This window comes from Hippocampus bargibanti, linkage group LG16 (genome assembly GCF_051943395.1).
Source record: "Hippocampus bargibanti isolate YZ-2025 linkage group LG16, ASM5194339v1, whole genome shotgun sequence".
Taxonomy (NCBI): Eukaryota; Metazoa; Chordata; class Actinopteri; order Syngnathiformes; family Syngnathidae; genus Hippocampus; species Hippocampus bargibanti.
The window spans coordinates 8,180,322-8,193,229 of record NC_142749.1 but is presented as its reverse complement, the minus strand read 5'-3'; the positions used below and the strand labels follow the sequence as shown (position 1 = coordinate 8,193,229).

Sequence of the window (12,908 nt, the reverse complement as noted above, 5' to 3'; positions counted from 1 at the left end):
ATTCCTGTCAATATAAAACAGAATTAATTCAAGCTTCTATACTTATGGGTGGCAAATGTAAAAAAAAAAAAAACAATTAACCTGATGGTGCTGACAAATACATTCTGGGTTAGACGCGGGCCAAAAATGCAACAGACATCATAATTGAACAGGATCTGAAACACAACTTACAGTTTCGCAGCAGCACTACTGAACTTGTCTTATTCATGAACAAGCAGGAGCCCAATTTGGGCATCATATGTTTGAGTGAACAATGGCATGAACTTTCTGCTGATGCAAAACTTGCACTTGTTTTATAGATGAGAGAAAGTTGATAGAGGAAAGACATATCGCACGGATTTTCTGTCAGGCGACTGAACTGTATAATATTTTGTTTGCAATCAATATGCTTATTGTTTATTTTAGACTCCCCAACTTCCCCACCCTCTTAAAAGAATATTGAACAAAAATGTCATAGGTATCCAAAGGCAACACATCAACTACCAATGCCAACTTGTTTTATTTTCTTTTTTTTAATGCACGTTTAAAACATATGCAAGACATCTTTTTTTATGCAAAACAATGTACAAAAATAAAAACGACAGAAGATGTTAGTATATGCGTCAGCTTCTCAACACTTCATTGCTTTTGTTTTGGGTGTCAAACAGACACGCAAGAAGCTGGAACATAAACATAAAATAAATGGCACGCTCAAGACTGCAAAGGAACAAAGGAATTTATCCAACACATTTGCATTCATTCCCGGGAGAGACACGCTGCATATCTGGCTTGAAAATCAGGCTATTCTTATATTATTCAGAGGGAAAAAAAATGATATTCCTTCCACATACATAAAATATGCTGTTCTGCCCAGGAAGCAAAGTCACTCATACAGACGAACAATCTACAGTCCTTTCAATCACTAAATATGTCATGGGAAGAAAAAAAAAACATTCCTGCTGTAAGAAAATATTCTTTTTTTTTAAATTGGTGCATCCTGCATCTACATTTGAAATGCAAACACGCTCGCCAAACGGTTACCACGGTGACAGCCATTTTCTCTCTAAAAATCAATCACTTTAAGGGACCTGCGTGACCAATGTCCTTTGCTAAATCAAAAAAACAAACCTGAGATACTCAACCAGTTAGGAGAATGCATGGGGCAAGGGCCCATATTAAGAAATGTAACATGGAATTCACTTAAAACTAACTTAACAGAAGGGTAGTCATCATGCAAGTAAGGGACGCCAAACCAAATGAAAGGACATCCGGCTCAGTTGAAATTCATCCAACGCTTTTCTAAAGCTTACGCTGAGCACTTAATACGCAGTGCAGGGGACTTAATTGGAAAGGAAATGTAGACACTTTCCTTCCTGGCTGATGTAATTTTCACAATGTTAACATTAATACAAATGAACCACCCAAATCCAGTCTGTCGCCGTGCGATTTAATTTCTTTTTGTGATAGGTTGCGTATGTTTGAAATTCATCTTAAAGTTCCTGTTACACATGCATTCCTCTGTTTGAAAAAGAAAGTCCACAGCAGTAAAAGTGTCCTTCCCATAGCAAGACATATCTTAAAAATTGCAAGCAATGTAACCATCAAACATTTGGATTAAGCCGATCATCATATTTTCAATATGTAGTGTACGTAGCCCATTTGGTGCCACGTCTCATGGATAGATGATCACAAAAACTATTGATTGCCAGATTAGCAGGATATTTGTTTTAAAAAAAGTGCATGTGAATCAACTTTGTGAAGATATTACTATATTAATAAAGGTGAGACACAAACTCACAGAATGGAGCTGGTGCAGGTTCCCCACGAATTATAAAATCTACCATATTTTACGGTGTATAAGGCATAGCAGAGTGCAAGGTGCACCCCAATAAATATTGTATGTTTAAACATTTTCCACGTATAAGGCGCATCGGACTATGAGGCGCACCTTCAATGAATGAAAAAAAATAATCCAAATATATAAATACGTGGATAAAGGTTTTGCAAATATAAGGCACACCACGTTATAAGGCGTTATACAAGAGGCTGGAGTTACGCACTACTTCTTCAACAGGGGCAAATGGAGTCGGCAGCTGCTCACAGTAGTTGTGGGACTTGTTGTGACTCAATATTACTTCACATAAGGCACAGGGTAATCTTTTAAAAGAAAATTAACGCTTTTGGGTGTTGCGCCTTATACACCAGAAAGTCTGGTACATTCAATCTGATGTAGAGTCTTAAGGATTAATTTTCTTTTGCTTCTTATCCATCACAGTATTGCATTACACAAAACAAAGGCACGCATTTGTAAAAAAAGTGTCAACAGAAAATATTATGTTGTGGGCAGATGATTCATAATACAAGTTAACCATATTTCTGATTAACACGTATTCATGATTTAAGTTGATCAGAATGTGTGTCATTAATCCATAGCCATATATCCAATGTAAAAACGTTGATGCTTCTATTCCGTCCCTAAATTTATGGGCACATTTTCATTTTCATTTTTTTCCAATTTTGTAGAAGCCTCAGCGACTCATCAATTGCTGTTATATCGACACTATTTCACATTACATGAAAAAAGTAGATTAGTTTACAGTATATACATGGTAGAAAGGCCATTTTAAGATATCAAAACATACAGGGAGGCATATAACCAACGGCGGCCGGGAGTACAGTACATCTGGTCTTTGGCTCTTCAGCCTTCTACTTTATACACCTTAATACCACCACTATGAACTGGCAATTATAAAAACCATCAATACTATGGAACAACTCATTATAAAGCGGCTTGCCACGTACTGTACATAATCTGGAGCTGTTCAGAATCTACATAATCTACATAATAACATTCCAAACATAATCATGTGTAAATAAAATCGAGCATAATCACCAAGGGTGCGGAGTATTACATTTATTGATGTGCGTGAATGTGTTATGCTAGTTAAAATTGGCTGGGAAAAAAATGGTGATGTTTTCAAGAGTCAACTCATTAGCACCGGATAAACTGGTTCGAGGGGGTCAAAGTTGAAAATATGTCATGTTAAATCTTAAATTGGCACATCTACTTTATTTTTAGCTGCTTTTTATTAGCGTTACAAATAATTAAATATCACATCTGCTTTGGGGTCCTCCCTAGGGCAGCAATTTTTCTTGCAAGAGGGCCGATCACGGGGATGTTGCCATGTATTCTCCATTTCCATTTTATTGTCCAGCTTTGTTATGAAGAAAACCTTACATACTTCAAAAATATCAGGCACATGCAGAATATTCTGGATTTGTATTTTGAAAATAACTGTTGCTTGTGCGTAAATCAGCCAGGTTTCACATGATGGACAAACTATCTTGGGAAGATCAATCATAGGGGAAGTTTTACTTCACCAATGCTTTTTCATGTTTATTTATATTTGCAACACATTGCTCTTTTCAAATATGTACTTTGTACGTTGTTACCCAACGGGCGCAAGCCAAATCAACACTATTATGAGTGTACTCAGTTTTCGTTGCCCCAATATTGATATTTCCAGGTAATTTGACATAATTGTGTTACGCCGTGCGCCTCCTCCTGCCATTCCCAGCTGTCTGCATTATTTTAATTAAACGAGCTTGAGCAAAATTCCAGCAAGCACCGTGCGGCACAAACAGATTTAAGACCTGTCAGCTTATCCAAGCTGCTAATCGTTTCTTCGAGCATCTTGGAGGATTTTTTTCCCTCTTGCGAACATTTGACTGACTGCAGCTCTCTATTGCCTATTGAATACACTTTCTCTTATTTTAAATTAATGTGCAATTAAAAAAACAAACCCCTAAAAACTAAATTTAAATCAGGTGAAATATTCAATGAGCTTAAAAGTATACGTACATGGTGGAATCACCATGTATACTTTATAGATCATTTATATTGTTTATGCTAACAATTTTGTCCAACATTTTGTGACTGATTCCATAAAATATAATACATTAATGGTCATTGTGAGGCCTTTTTCAAAAGAGCAAATTCATCCTCCACCACAAGCAGACATTCTTGTCTTTAGTGAAATGTCTTGAGAACTGCGAGATGGATGACCATAAATTATCCGCTCGTCTTATTTTTTGGCATACCCTTGAATTTACGATAGAATAGTGCTATTAACAGCAGCCGTTTGCTTGGTAAGGGAATTTCACATTGTGTGTATGGAAATGCCACACGTCACTGATGTTTTTGTGACCCAGGTTTGACAAGTTTGTAAAGTGACCGCCAACATCAAATGGTGGACAAATTTGAATCTTGAGAATAATACAGAAGGAGCAAGAGCAGAATGAAAGAGGTTTGGAATGAGCATTTACAACAAGCGAGCTGCACAGTACATGTGGGTGACAAAAAATATATATAAAAATAAGATGAAATATGCAATATGTGCTGAGAGACAGGGAGATTCACCCCTAAATGACCTCACCGGGGACACACAGACACATCAATACACGAAAAACAGGGAAAACAATACAACAAACATTTAAGTGTGAACAAGTAAGTGCTCCTTCACAAACTTGCCAGTCGAATGTCGGTAATTGTTCTCTTCCATAAAGCTATCAAAACATGAACCCATCCGACCTCTTATTCTTCAACAGGAACTCAAACGCAACACTTGAAAAAAGAAATGTGAAATCCCACTTCACAGCCAGACACAGCACAATGCTCTCACCCCCCAGCAACAACCCCCTCTTGCTTCATCTAATCAGTTCAAATTAACCTTAATGCACACGCGGTGCCGAGGGCTTTTGACTCGGTGGTATCTCACTGACACACCTTGTACCACTTGCTCATGCCACCCCCCCACCCCCAATAAATGACAGCATCAGAGCCTAACTCTGGATGGCAGGAGGGACTTAAGAAAAGTTCATTTGCCTTCAACATTGACACAAGTGCTCACCAAGGTTTTCAATTAACCAAACCGCATGGTACCACAATAAAATACTGGCACCGACAGCGCTGTTGGCAAAAAGAAAGAAAAAACATAAGAGAGGAGCTATTATTTGTATGTATTTTACTGTATTTGTTGCATTTCCCGAAATGACCTACTCCAAATAACCATGAACGCTCGGGAGAGCATTCTCAAACTGAAAATATGAAAATACATCAGAGCCTCAAGCCTCTGAATTGCATTTGTGAGACTTATTTAGGGCAAATGCAAACATGGCAGGTTTTGTGTGAATAAAATCAATTTCCATTGGGTGCAGGTATGTCTGAAAAAAAGGGCAATTTTCTGAAATGTACTTTTAGTGCAGGTTTATGCTCTCCAATTGCTTTTCTGTAGTTTGCAACTAGATTTGTGAATTTCTCATTTCGTTTTGAACACCATTACATGAATCATGGGCGGGGGGAAAGAGTGAGTGCAATACACTTTGCCTCTTACGACTATGACAGTAACTCACACAATGCTTTACGAACAAACGCAATACTGGCAAAATTCCTCATGGCATCTAACCTATTTTTCAATTTTGCAAAACTCAGTCATAAGTCAAACGTATTTATTATTCCAATAAAATCCACAATTATATTTGCCTGTTACATGTTACAGTTATGATTACCTGTCCAAGGGGCAAACCAAATATTATAGACCACAGGTGTCAAAATCAAGGCCCGGGGGCCAAATCCAGCCTGGTATATCATTTTATTCGGCCCGCGAAAGCAAATCAAGCATGCTAAGTGACATGATGCTTGCTCAAGTCCGAACCAACATTTCAAATTGTCCCATGTAAACTACAATAAGTCATTATTCTTGACTTCTGATTTGAAAAATAGTTATTCATTACCGCATTTCCCGGTGTCTAAGGTGCACCGGCGTGTGAGGCGCACACCCCAATGAAAGGTGTATTTTCAAACTTTTTCCATAAATAAGGCACACTTGGACTATCAGGTGCGACTTCAATTAATGAAGTAACCAAATATATATATGTGACGGGTGTCACAACAGTGACTGTCTTCATCCCCACGATGCTGCCGTATTAATGAAGACGAGACGCGTGGATGTGTCTTTTCATTTCCTTTATTTCTGCAACACAGTATGGCAGAAGGGATGGGTGAAGTCGCATGGGTTTCGTCTTGTGATTAACCTGAATCTCCTCGAGATTGTTCTCAAATGCAAAACATTGTAGATAACAAAACAGAATTAACAACGTGTGATCGTATAGTGGTTATTTACAGAAAAAGAGAATACAACACAAGTTCACTGTTATTTACAAGATGTCCCTGAACGCATCATGGGCGGAGACTCAGCAGAACACGCGGTGCGCTTGTAATGGCTGGCAGCACAGTTCAACCAGCCACGGACACTCACGGGCAAATGAGACACGACACAAGAAACTAAATATTGTTCAACGAAAACGAAATGAAACAATTATTACCTGCAACACAGTATGGCAGAAGGGATGGGTGAAGTCGCATGGGTTTCGTCTTGTGATTAACTGCGATAGAAAAGCGCATATTCCTAAGTTCCACTCGACAAAACGTGAAGTAAATAATGACACAAAAAGTAATCTGGACTCGAATGAATAAGGGAACTAATTAGATAACACTAGACAGTAAAAAAGGGGAAACAAAATAAGATATTTTCATGAAAATGCGCGTTAATCAAGACCAACAGAAAATTGCGACTCACCCTGAATCTCCTCGAGATTGTTCTGGAAACTATGGGCGGGACATAGTGCCACACTGTGCGCCGTTGCGTCACTTCCTTCATAATTTAATAACCTAAGTGTACAACTCCGTTACATACACCCCCCTTAAATTATGCAGAAGTGAGGCAACATACACACGGAAGACAACAGAAAGACCAACAGGCACAATAGACAAGGTTATCGGGCAAGGATGTACAAAAATGCTGTCTAATTATGTCACTCATCTGACCAACTACGTCAGGTGACTGGAGTAAGGGATCTGTCGCCGGTGTGTCAGGGTCTGTGTGCTCGTCGGAGATGCACTGTACTGGGTCTGGGAAGGAACTCTGTCCCCACTAACATAAGTGGCCTCAGCTCGCACCTGCCCATTCCCCTCTGTACAAACTACATCACCCTGCATAGCACTACATAACTGTGACAGACTGGAGAAAGGTATCTGTTGCTGGTGTATCAGTTGTCTGTGCGCTCGTCGTAGATGCACTGCACTGGGTCTGGGAAGGAACTCTGTCCCCACTAACATAAGTGGCCTCAGCTTGAACCTGCCCATTCCCCCCTGTACAACCTACACCACTTTGGATTACACTACACAACTGTTACACGGTTGGGAAGCCTCTACTTCTAGCAACACACTCATTCAAAGGTGTGCTACTGGTTAAATGTAAGGAGCTCATTCTTAGACTTAACACACGAAAACACGTACATGAAAAAAAAACACACTAATTGCAAAACAGCAGGTCAGACAATTAACACACTACATGTATTTCCAAAACGGGGGTCGACACACCGTCCACCGAGTGATGGGACTGCACAGCGTCTTCATTGTGCAGCATCGCGGTCCCGGTCCGAAGTGGAGAGTCACTTGTGATCCGGGTCACGGCACCAATGTGACGGGTGTCACAACAGTGACTGTCTTCATCTCCACGATGCTGCCGTATTAATGAAGACGAGACGCGTGGATGTGTCTTTTCATTTCCTTTATTTCTGCAACACAGTATGGCAGAAGGGATGGGTGAAGTCGCATGGGTTTCGTCTTGTGATTAACCTGAATCTCCTCGAGATTGTTCTCAAATGCAAAACATTGTAGATAACAAAACAGAATTAACAACGTGTGATCGTATAGTGGTTATTTACAGAAAAAGAGAATACAACACAAGTTCACTGTTATTTACAAGATGTCCCTGAACGCATCATGGGCGGAGACTCAGCAGAACACGCGGTGCGCTTGTAATGGCTGGCAGCACAGTTCAACCAGCCACGGACACTCACGGGCAAATGAGACACGACACAAGAAACTAAATATTGTTCAACGAAAACGAAATGAAACAATTATTACCTGCAACACAGTATGGCAGAAGGGATGGGTGAAGTCGCATGGGTTTCGTCTTGTGATTAACTGCGATAGAAAAGCGCATATTCCTAAGTTCCACTCGACAAAACGTGAAGTAAATAATGACACAAAAAGTAATCTGGACTCGAATGAATAAGGGAACTAATTAGATAACACTAGACAGTAAAAAAGGGGAAACAAAATAAGATATTTTCATGAAAATGCGCGTTAATCAAGACCAACAGAAAATTGCGACTCACCCTGAATCTCCTCGAGATTGTTCTGGAAACTATGGGCGGGACATAGTGCCACACTGTGCGCCGTTGCGTCACTTCCTTCATAATTTAATAACCTAAGTGTACAACTCCGTTACATATATATATATATATATATATATATATATATATATATATATATAAACTATACAAGTATATATTACACTTTATATTCTATATTTGGAGGGGATTAAACATTCTAATGGTTTACCCAAATTCATAACGGCCCTCAAGACGAAACCGTAACTAAAATGTGGCCTGCAAAAAATAAGTTATAGACCATGTCAATTTATTCGCCGCCAACTCTGCCGGGGATCAAAACGACAAAAACATAACCATGCATTGGACCTGTCTATGCACGGAGACACTGCACATTGAGTATTCCGTAAACGACATTGGACATGAGTGCTGACTTTGCGAGGGCAGTTCTGGGATTTCAAAATAAAGGATTTGAAATTCATTGAGGCTAAAGGAAGCTGACCTCAGAGGTGAAGCGCATACCCCCCCCCCCCCCCCCCCCCAACACCCCTGTGCTCAGTTGCTTTTGGTGAGATGTGATTGGCAGACCCAGAAACACATAGAAACTGCTCTCTGACTGGATTATAGAACATTTCTAGGGGCATTTATTTCTCTCCCTGTTCAAAAGCAGCGAAAAAAAATACTATGAATTTGCGATGTGGTGGAGAGACTTCATTTACGGACTCCAATATAACACTTCTCATCTTTTTACCGATCACACCTATAAAATCAATGATAACAATCAACGTATGCTACATAGACACGGACTGCTAATAATGTAATTCTTTTCATCACCGAGGTCATTTCACTGCATGCTGCAGCCGTGTTAAATATTCATATGGGTATAGTAAACACTGGTCTGTTTAACATAAAAATGTGGCCAGCAGGCTGAGCAGCCTTCACAATACTGGCGACAGCCCGGCACTGCTATTTACTGTTGTATTTCAAACAAAGCTATGTCAGCTGGACTTGTGCTCCAATGAACAAGAAAGATACACATGGAATGAACAATAATGTATTTGGAAGAAGGGTTAATTGAATTAAAAAAAAAAATCTGTTCTGATTTTAAATGAGCAAAATACTGTTGGCAATCACATGATATTTTGTATTATCTGAATGATTGCCTGACAACTGTTTTTCAACGGGTTCTTGATTGACCACCTTTCCTTTTCAAATGATTTAATTTGAGCAACCATTTCATACCTTTTGTTGCACTGTCATCAAGCGGTAGAATTCAGTACTGCAGTTCTCCCCAACACTGTGCTTGCACTGTCAAAGGTCACCGTGATCTTGCTCGCCACCGCCAACTACAATCACAAATATAACAAATGTGTCATTCAAACCATTTATATTTTTAACTACCCCCCCGCGGCCATAATGAGGAATAAGCGGTATGGAAAATTGAATTGAACTAAATTTAAGGTTTTGGAACACGTAAAAGTACCTTAAACGTCATGGTGTTACTGGTTTTGGAATCCTATGATGATGTTTGCAGTGGGTGAACATGAAAGTATATAGTCGCACTTTGTGCGACTATATACTTTCATGTGAAAGATGATGTGAAGAAATAAATGCTATGCACAAATGCACAAATATGATGTGAAGAAAGAAATGCTATTTCAGTTAACTGTCAAAATTAACATTTTACAGACGAGGCAGTTGCCCATCACTCCTCAATCACACAATCAGTAAACGAGCTCACGTGTTTTGCTGTCATCTTGTGGTGGTAAAGACACAATGCATTTATGACGACATCACACTTACCTTGTCTCAGTGGAAAGAATCAGTCTATCGAAAAAAGTGCAAATGTTTATGAAAAAAAAATCACATCTGCAACAATGTTTTTTCCATGGAAAGAAAGCTGAGTGATCGATATTTTCTACATTTTAAATGAGTGAATAAACCATCCATCCACCCATTCTTGTCTACAGCACTTCCTGTCCAGGTTCGCCAGTAGCCGAAGCCAATTGCAATTGACTTAGGTCAAAAGGGCACACAGAGAGAAAGATAACCATTTGCACTGAAAGGGAACGGAATGCATACTGCATGCAAAAAAAAAAAAAAACACAAAAAAATCCTCAGATAATTGAAGCCTTACGCCAACAGTAACTGCAAGGAGAAATCATTACGACTTCATTTTATCGTGCTAACTCAACAGCTATTTCACATACACGCAAGATAAAAATAAATAAAATAAATGTTGCATAAACCAGCACAGCATTTAAAGTATTTAGAATGATATTTTTGATAGAAATTGCAGTTTTTCAAAAGTTTAAGTAATTTGAAATAGATATTGTTTTTAACCCAAACAAAACAGTTGTACAGTGATACATTGGCTTACGAACTTAATTGGTTCCCAGAAAGAGTGTGTATCCCAAAAATTTATTTCCCATAGCAAACCATTAAAATGAGAATAATCCGTTCCCAGGTACCCATAAAACATACATTTCTACTTTCTAATTTCCTAAACCTTAAAACTGCACAAAATATACCGTATTTTATGTATAATAAATGTGCTATTGTATTATAATTAAATAAATAAACTGTAGTGGATTGGATTTGCCTTGATGGATAGGTTTTTGCAAGAAGCTCTGGGTTGTACATCTTGGAAGTTGTGACATTGCAACAGCAACAGATGCAAGCAGACACACTAGAAACATCATTAATAGCTGGTTCCCTTGCTTGACTTTTCATTTCAAATTGAACTGAGGGCTAGTGCGGGTTAATTGTGAAGCCGGATTGATGGGAATTTTAACCTTGCAGTCAACACTCTGCCTTTGAACTATCAAAGTTGAAACAAGTCGAAATTTCACTGTTTACTATCCATATTGTCACTCTCTCTGTCGTCTGCCTGTCTCTTTAATGTTCAAACCACCTCCCTTCACTGCTGAGTTCTTGACCAATCACGTGGCTTTAACTGAAGACTGGGGGCGGGGAATAGAGGACAAAAAATGTCTGCAGGCATTTTCTATTTTGGAGAATGGCTTCACTCTCTCTCTGTCTGTAAACCCCCCCCCCCCCTCACTGATGCGCTCTTGACGTGGCTTTAACCGACGACTGGGGGCGGGGAATAGAGGACCAAAACAAGTTGGCTGCCATTTTCTTTTAGGAGAACGGGCTCGTTCGCGAACGACATCAGTCATTGTAGCAGCTCCGTGTGTATCCCGAAAAATATTTCGGAAATGAAAAGGAAAAAAAAATCTCGCAAATATTGCAACTCAAAATTGAGCAAACAAATACATTACATAAATAAAAACAAAGCATCCATTACATTTTAATAAAAAGGAACACAAGTGTACAGCAATAATTCACATGCACTGCATGATTGTCATCAATGAAGATTTTCATGACCTCACCCAGAGTGTAATGTTTCCATTTTCAGGCTTTCACACCCAAATAATTGAAAATGTGAATTCAATAAAGCCATTAAACTTGTCTTCTTTGTACAACAATAAAAGCTGTCTTGAAATTATCAGTCTTCATTTAACATGACACGTGTCAATGCAAAGCTGGACAAAACATTGCAATCACAGAAGCAATTAGTGCAAGCTGTGTAGGCAGCCCATTATGCTCTTAGTGACTTTGAATGACAAGTGCCCAATCAACACAAGGGGTCTTTCTGAACACGACTCTCTAATAATGTAATGTACAGCCACACATATACACATGCCTGTACTACACAGAGTGCAAACATACAGTCTACATACATGAACATGCTTTGGATTAAGATAAGGCAAAAATAATTAACTCATTCACTGCCATTCACAAATTTATGTTGTCAAAGAGGACATGAAGGTAGCTGGTGTGAGAAAAGAGGATGCACAAAACTGGGTTAGATGGAGGACACTGATTCGCTGTGGCGACCCCTGAAGGGAAAAGCCGAAAGAAAAAGAAGAAGACTGCCATTCACAAATTTATTCAGGAACTGAAAATATGACGTACAGCGCTATTCCCGAATTTATGTTTTTTTTCTTGTTTGGGTGCCGATAAAGCGCAGGCCATGGCCTTTGGCAATGTTTTATTTAATCATCAAGTCAGACCACTGGCAATGTTTTTCTCTCTCACAAGGGGCAGCATTTACATTTTTGACAGCAGCCCTCATTTTAAGCTCATATAACTCCAGACCCATATTATTTAGGAATTAACTTTTTTTTTCTGATATAAGAAGATAGTTGAAGATTTCTCATGCTGCATTGAATGTTTCTGTAGTCATAAAACTCAATATTCTGTGGTTCCTAGAATTCGAGTGACAATGGCAAAAACCCTGGCACTGGAGTGGACACATTTTTGCACATTTCTGGCAGTGAATGAGTTAAGAATCTAATCATTTCTTTCTGATACATCTTCACCAATCTGTCATTATTTTTGACAAGTGTGGTGAAGTCTGTTGACAAGCAAAAACAAAAGCTTAAAATGGAATGGGGGCGAGTGGTTGGGGGGTGGATAAAAGTTTGCTGCTGGCAGTACTCATAACCAGGAGGTTGATTGTTTCTTTGTGAAATGTCTTGACATTCAGTTGCCTTCAAAGCTGTGTGGGCGTACGGATTTCGACTGGAGAGAAAGTTATTGGTATTGGCATCTGAAACCACTGGCATAAAATGTCAAGATGGTTCCCTCCATGTTTTCTAGTGTAATAGCTAATAGAACACGAT

The 12,908-nt window shown here is 39.1% G+C and overlaps 1 long non-coding RNA gene across 1 annotated transcript; it reads right to left on the bottom strand.

Annotated features, from left to right (window-relative positions):
• Window positions 1–5,989: 5,989 nt before the first annotated feature.
• Window positions 5,990–8,333, bottom strand: LOC148886294 (uncharacterized). Its single transcript, XR_016117946.1, has 2 exons — window positions 6,364–8,333; window positions 5,990–6,093 (listed from the first exon to the last, which is right to left on the bottom strand). It is a non-coding gene; the product is annotated as an uncharacterized LOC148886294 (long non-coding RNA).
• Window positions 8,334–12,908: the final 4,575 nt, after the last annotated feature.